A 7,769-nucleotide genomic window follows, 5' to 3' on the forward strand; every position below is an offset into this window, starting at 1 on the left:
AATGAAAAAAACTTGTCTGAAAAGCCATTTCAAGAGAATATTTTAAAAGTGTTGACCTTGTTTGCTCTGAATTTTTGTAATTAGGGATGGACACTGATTGGCTGTTTGATTCAAGGGTTATGAAAAGAGATGTTTGCAGCCTTTCCAGAATCGGTCTGTCACAGCGCCGCCTGGTCAAAGACAGTCAGTGTTTTGCAGAAGCCACCACGTCGGTCACAGCCTTTAAAAACAAGCCGTGAAAACATGCTTGCAGAAAGAAGAGGGAAGGATTTCTGCAGCGAATTGATGCTGGCTGATTGAGCAGAGAAGGGTTAGGTGAGCTCATCTGCCGCCGCTGCCTCGCTCCTGTGTCGTCCCACTGTCAGATCTCACACTTGACTCGCTTATAACCATCGAAAGCGGAGCACGACTTTCGCAGGCGCTCAACGGTATGTGGCGTGATGGGCGGTACAGCCTCGATGCTGGTAAACACACCGTTATTGCCCCAGCCTGACGTCGCTCAGCTGGAGGAGCTCATGGGGGCTCCTTCATGTTGGAAAAGAAAGTGATCCAACAGCAAATCCTATAAATTATCAATGGAAAGCCTTGGACTTCTAGTAAAGTTCTCCTTTTATTGTGGGTGTTTTCAGGCTCACCCACCTGCTGAGCCTGAGTGGGTGAAATATTTGAGGTAATTGTGGTCAGCTGAGAAAGCTTTGAGTGGATCTCACTGTGTGTCTGGCGGTACTCAACACCATGAGAATCTGACTCATGGTGGATTTCATATCGACGCTTGCTGATGGCATCATTTATCAGGACGGATAATTAATAGGTTGAATTCTGTCTTGACAAGGTAGTTTCAGCCTCACTGTCCCTTTTGTTCCTTGCGAATGATTGATATTTACATGAACAGAACAGGAAAGTGAGATCATTTGGATGCATTGCATTTTGAATCTATTAAATGTTATGTTTAATGCAAAATTTCATCTAAAAAAAAAAACCTGTCCCCTTTTCCCATTTGCATCAACCAGCTAATATGACGAAGGACTTCCTCCTCCGAGGATGCTATCGACCACATTTTATCTCTTTGACCTGTGTCAGAGGTTTGTGTTTCCTCCTTACCACAAGATGTCTCTTGAGCTCACAGAAAAACCCTCAGTGGTTCATCCCGTTAACCGGAGAGGGCTTGTGTTTAAAAAAAATCTCAGTGCAATTCAGCAAAAAGAGGAAGATCGTTGTAGATGCAAGGTAGATAAAGATGCGAAGCCTGAAAAACAGGACTTATTTTTGGCATCGCTTTAAACAGACATGAAAAATGTTGATGACATGTTTGGCAAGGATACAGCGCCAATGAATTATCGCACAACCTGATTAAAGAGTGTTCGCTTTAAGTACACTATTATCTAAATCAGGAAACGGCCAAACATGCTGTAGTCGCACAATGAAGGAAAAAAAGATGCCTCAGCATTTCAGCAGCGCATCAAAGGATTACCTCACAAATAGAAAGACTGGCTTTAGTAACTGACGTCCTGGATTTGGCCTCCTCCCATGAGAAAATAAATGCTGGCTTATAAATATAGCGGAGCAGCAAAAAAGGAAAATGTTTTCTCGCTGCAGTGGGTTGGTCTGATTGTGAGATTTTACCTGAGGCTCCAGCCGACAGATTGACGGTTGATCCCTTGTCGACGTTCCCACCACATGTCCCTAGAATTTGATTTACAAGAGCTTCCTGCAGTTTCAACCGAGATATCCTGATGAGGACCTGCAGAGGTGTAATTACTGATGGCAAAACATGGAAACCATTCACCTGGTTGCAGGAGCAGAAGTGTGATTGCATTCAGAATATATCTCCCATATAGTAAAGACTAGCCCTTGGCTTTTTTGCAAACCTTTTTGAGATTAGCTTTCTTGTATTTTGGTGCCATATAAGACTGAACACTACAACTCTAAATGCTAATGCATTGAATCCACCGTTTGTCATGCTGAACTTTTTAAAAAAATATTTTTTAAAAAGTATTTTTAATTCTTTCCTTATGTTAACATGATGGCATTTGCTAATTCATTATGACAGAATGTGACATCAGTTCTGCAAAAAAATGAAAAATTCAAAGCTGTTCACATCTAACTTTAGCTTTCAGTGATTTTATTTTTTTTGTGGCAGCACACAGTGTATTCTAAGAGTCGCTGGTTTGAAGGTTTTGTTTTTCATTCTGTGGGAACAAACCTTCCCCCTTTTGTCCTCCAGATGTTTCCAGGTCAGAGAGAACATGGCGTTTCGGTGACAGACTAAGCATCGCTGAAGGAGTCAAACAAGGGCAGGGACGCAGGGAGCAGCTTCCCTTCATGATTTCAAGGGCAGTTCTACGTAAAATAAAAGTGACAGAGCTGCTGTCAGGTCCTCTTTGCTGAGAGTTGACTGCTGTGACTTGAACATCCGGTGCTTTAAACACATAATGAGCATCATTCAGTTACTTGTCTCTGCTGATCGATGTCTGCTTTGTTTCTGACGACGTTCTGTGGATCATTTTTTCGCAGTGTTGAAATTGATTTAGTTAATTTCAACACTGCAAACTGACTGTACGTCATCATTGACCGGCGCTTTGTCACTTGAGACCTCCCAGCACTCCCAGTGAGTTGTGTGGCGTTGGCACGTGATCCGGAACACAACTGAACTTTGACCAGTCTGAGTCACACACCAACGATCTGTATGTTCAACAGGGACTGAAGGCCTGACAGGCGGCTTCAATCCAGGCCCATCAGTCGCTCCTGCAGATCAATACCAGCTCAGGGTAGATCTGAGGAAACAGATAAAGGTTCAGAGAGGGAGAAGACGACTTATTGATCGTTGGCAAATTCAGCCCTGTGTCCATCTTTGCCCTTAGACCAGCGAGTCAAACCACCTTCAAATAAATTGCAAATCTGATTACCTGTACTCGCAAGCATTTAGTTTAATCATATTGTTATGCTCCTGATCCCCCCCCCCCGCCTCCCCGCCCCATGCAGCCTTCAAGGTACAAGATGTTGGATCAGTTTAAAGTAAAAGTTGTCTGTATGTTCCATCGCACAGACAAGCTCTTTATATTTTCAGTTAGAAGAAAATACATTTCTGAATCTTTTGAAAAGACGTTCATTACTGCTGGGGGGGGGGGGGGGGAACAAAACAGAAACTGATGCAGGAAATAGATGATGCTTTACTAACTAGATCAATATTGAAATTAGGATTGTAATTTACTGATGCAGCTGCGATCCATCAAATTAGCCTAGAGAACTATTTATATATTGGTGTTTGTTAATCTCTTGAAACGGTGATGTGGCATTCCCTGGTCCTCTATTTCATTTCCTCTTTCTCACGCTTTTATTTATTTACCTCCCACCCCCCTTGGGTTTGTTAAGCGGCACCTTTCTCATTGGTTGTTGCATGTCCGGGTTCACTTACCTTACCGGATTGGATCCAGAAACGTCACCCGAGGAGATCTAAACTCATTTTTCTGATCTACACAACATTTTTTGTAAAAAAAAACCCCCAAAAAACAAGCAGGAGTGAATTAAGAGGCCACATCTGGGAAACATTAAACAGCACAGAGCTGCAGACAGATGGTTAGCAGCAGAAAGTTTCCTTGGTGGTGACGGTGACTGATGGACTGCTGTAGATAAGACAGAGATGAATGGGTCTGACGAAACGACTTGAAGCCCTGAAGGAAGAATGCAGACATCAGTGGGAACGCAAGAGACGAGGAAGAGTCAGAAAAAAAGAGGCATTTTGAAGCGGTGCAGATGGGCGACACACGTGTGGATTTCCACTCGAGACATTCCAGACACATTTAAACACAGAGGCTCTACAGATGTACGCACAAGTCAGACTGCCTTCAGGAAAACACAATCTTAAATCTACGTCAAAATTTGCTTCCACTCCAGGCATGATGGGAGGATAATAGGTGGTAATCTGCAGGAGGTTTGCATGTGTAGAAAAGCTGGATTGTCAAACCCTCTTCTATAAATCGACCTCTTCGTAAACAAAACATTTTGAATTTATTCAGTAAATCAGGGATGCCAAAGTCAGATAAACAGAGGGCCATTGAAATGATTGCACAGCCGATTGAACCAAGAGTGTATATTATTTAATGATTAAATGAATAAAACGATATTGTGTTATGGTTCTGTCAGGAATTACAAGCAAAAACCTTTTTTAACACGTGCACAGACAACAACAAACTTCCTTCAAAGAACTATCAAGTTTTGTGTTTCTGAGACGTTGGATGGTTTTGTGGGTTATATTCTTTCATTACAGCCAAACTTTTCTTCACACAAAGACACACAAGTGCAGTAAATTAAGCCTGTTTTCAGAGACACTAGATTTTAAGCAGGCTTTCCTACCGCAAGTAAGTTTTCTTTCATGCTTTTACTTTGAAACCTCCGTTGAGGACGTGTGCTTCCTTCTCATCGGACGCTTCACTTGAATGTTCTGTAACTGCAGAAGAAAGAAATGCGTATCTTTCCAGACACCACTGAGCGTCCCCAGATTATTTTCTGCATTAGTTCCTTTTGCTTTAACGCCCCGGGTGACTCGAGGTGACTCGCCGTCATGTGGCGGCCATATTGGAAAACCTCAGTCCGGCATTATCTGCAGTCTGTTTGGGAACAACTGGTTGCGGATTGTTTCCAGCAGATAAAATGAGGTGTAATCAAATGATACCTTTATATGTTGTCCATAAAAACTGTCAGGTGTACGTCGGACATCCGTCCCATTAAAAACGAAAGCGGCTATTAAACCTCATTAGGTCTCAAAAATAAAACGTCTAAAGCAGTTTTCTGCCAGGTGGGATCGGTTAGTCCTGAGTTCTGGTTCGGACCTGTGTTCTAGTGTCAATGAACAAATGTTTTAGTGCTTTTAATTGGATTAGTCCACTCACAGAGCGGCAGGCCGGTCGATGGTCCACTCGGCCTGATGGGTAATAACATTATCCTACGTGGGCCGGGATTGGCAGACATCAGCGGCCGGAGCTATCCTACCGTTGATCGATTCCAGCCTTCAGGGCATCTCTGATGCTCGTCTCCATCCAGCGTTTCACTTGTTTATGAAATATTGATATTGGCTGCTGTGTCGTCTTAGAGATGAGGAGCTTCCACCTGATGGGAAGGAGAGCTTTTAGGGGATGCAGGAAAGAGGTTTTGTTCAGTGTGTGTGTGTGTGTGGATGCACAGCATTATGGAATAGTGCACCTGTCTCCTATGTGTGGGTTTGAAAGCAGGATGGTCAGGTAATCAATGATCGGTGACGCTGATCAATGTGAAACTTTTAATTTGCTGTTGAAACGTTCATTTTTCTTCACCCTCTTGGCAAAAATATTTAAAATGAAATCTAATTTTAAAAATCTATTTGCAACAATTCTTAGCAACAGGCTGTTAGCTCCTTTCTTTGGTTGTTTCTGTTCAAACTGCTTTTAGATCTGTGTGCAAATAGCGCCCCCTGTCTGCAAACCACCACTGGTACCTTCAGCCTTTCATTCAGTGAGCCAAACTTTAAGCTTCACCCAACCGCAGAACAATTCAGCACCGCTCCTGTGGGCCGAGCTGGAGGCCGTAGATCCTGTCGGTAAACAGATGCTCTAGTCTTCCCATCATGACAGCCGGAGCCTTTTATGCAGGAGAAGAGCCTCCAGGATCAATAGCTGTTACCCAGGCAAAGCCCACACAGCCACTAATGAATCCACTGGTTTACAGGACAGGCTGCCACTGCCACTCAACACAGGAGGAGAGCCAAGTCAACACTTCTGCTCAAGATGTTAAAATCATTAAAAAAACAAAACATTCAGATTCTGTGATAGAATAATAATAATAATAGAAATAGTAATAATTATAAACTGTGGGTGCACACCAGTGAAATGTGGTTCGTTTGTCTTGGAATGACATTTCAGGCCCGGTTCTGTGGTGCGTTTGAGGACTGTCTGGCACACCCAACCGTCTGTCTGCTCCGTTTTTTTACTGCTTTTCAACGTCCTGAAGCATCAGATGGGGTTAGTCAGCTGTCTAAAAGGATTGCCAACCAGGTGACAGGTGCATTGTTTTGTGTCGCCGGCAGCTCAGAAGAATTCCTCTTTTGCTTTTGCTTTGTATGCCAGGATGTCTGACTTACTGTTAAACCACAAGGAGCGTGAAGAGCTGCCCTGGTTTCGAGGAGACGGTTTTAAGGTTTTTAACATCTTGACATCCAGTTTAGAAGAAGAAACCTCACTTATTTCCAGACTTTGAGTTAGCTTAGCTTAACTGGCACCAAAGCCTGATCATGAAATGAATAATTTGACCTTTAGAGATTATTCACATGCCTGTGCTGCAAATATATCACCAGCTTGGTTTAGCTTGGCTTAGCTTAGCCTAAAGACTGGAAAAAGGTGGGGACAGCTCGCTCTGAAAGGTAAAATCCTAGCTATTAAAGTCAATAATGAACTTATTTTATTTAATTTGTTTCATATGGAAGCATAATAATAAAAATTACTAGTAGAAATTTATTGTTTCGGAGCATTTCTGTTTAGGTTTTAATCTTTTTTTGTGTGTGTGTGTGTGTGTGTGTGTTTGAGCAGATGAGCCTTAAAGGCACTGGTAGAAATATTTAAGCTATCAAATGAATATCTGCATTAACCATATGGACTTTTTTTTTAAATGCAGTTCTTTTCATGAGCAGTGCCACCAATCCAAACAGACACCCCAGCCTCCCACCAGTAACGTTTCCACCAGACGCAGACGAGCCTCCACTGATCCAGCTCGGCCCACTTCCTCCTGCTCTGTATATTACAGACGGCATCTGATGCATTGTGACAGCCCTGATTTACGATAGAGAGGCAGAGCAGCTAAAGACCCTCCAGATCCACTGAGATATGAAGTAATGGTTGTCTCCACCCGCCCCGTGGAGCCTCCACTGCATTATCACAGACACCATCCTGCTAAGCCAAGCACTTTGCTGCTCGTCTGCAGCATATTAGCTGAGCCAAAGGTTATTATTCATAGACTATCAACCGGGGGCTGTGGTCAGAAAATGCTGACTAATGTGTAAATATCAATTAAATTAGTCAAGACTCTGCAGCTGAGGGTGCACTGCTTTGTTTTAATGGCCACAGACTCTAACAGTGATGCACAAGAAGTGAGAGCCGTATATTAGATCACACTTGTTTAAGCATCCATTAATTACTCCTATTTGGTCAATTACTGTTAGAAAGCATAATAAATAATATGTTGATGAAGGTTTTAATAATGTGTCATGTCAGGTTGATGGATATAAATGTCCCTTTTGCAGCTTTGTAACTACATTTAATGAATTTAAATGTGAGAAAAATTAATTCTACTGAAACATGTAAAAAAACAAAAAAGAAAAGCGTCTTTCAGCACAAATGGAGTAAAATTTCTTGCAAAAGTGGTTACAAAAGAGGTTAAAGGTAGTCCTCAATTTAAGAACGTTTGATTTACAAACATTTGGAGATATGAACAAACGTGTGCCACCATATCAGACTATTGTCCTGCAGCTCCGCGTTCTGCCACAACCAATCTGAATTCAAAGCAATCACAAGAATTATGAGTGGTGCTTAATGGTAGATATTGGAGCTATACATATATATTTTGATATGATTACATGTTTTTTTTACCCTTGTTTATTGTACAGTAACATAATATGTGCTTTTAACGGTTTTCTAGTGATTTTTAAGTCCGGTATTTGTGGCAGACAGGCGTTAACTCAGGTAAAATAATGTAAATTTGATTAATTTTCTGTGTTTTTCTTTTAAACAAAGGTATAATCGAGA

This window comes from Antennarius striatus, chromosome 9, assembly GCF_040054535.1.
Source record: "Antennarius striatus isolate MH-2024 chromosome 9, ASM4005453v1, whole genome shotgun sequence".
In the NCBI taxonomy this organism is placed as follows: domain Eukaryota; kingdom Metazoa; phylum Chordata; class Actinopteri; order Lophiiformes; family Antennariidae; genus Antennarius; species Antennarius striatus.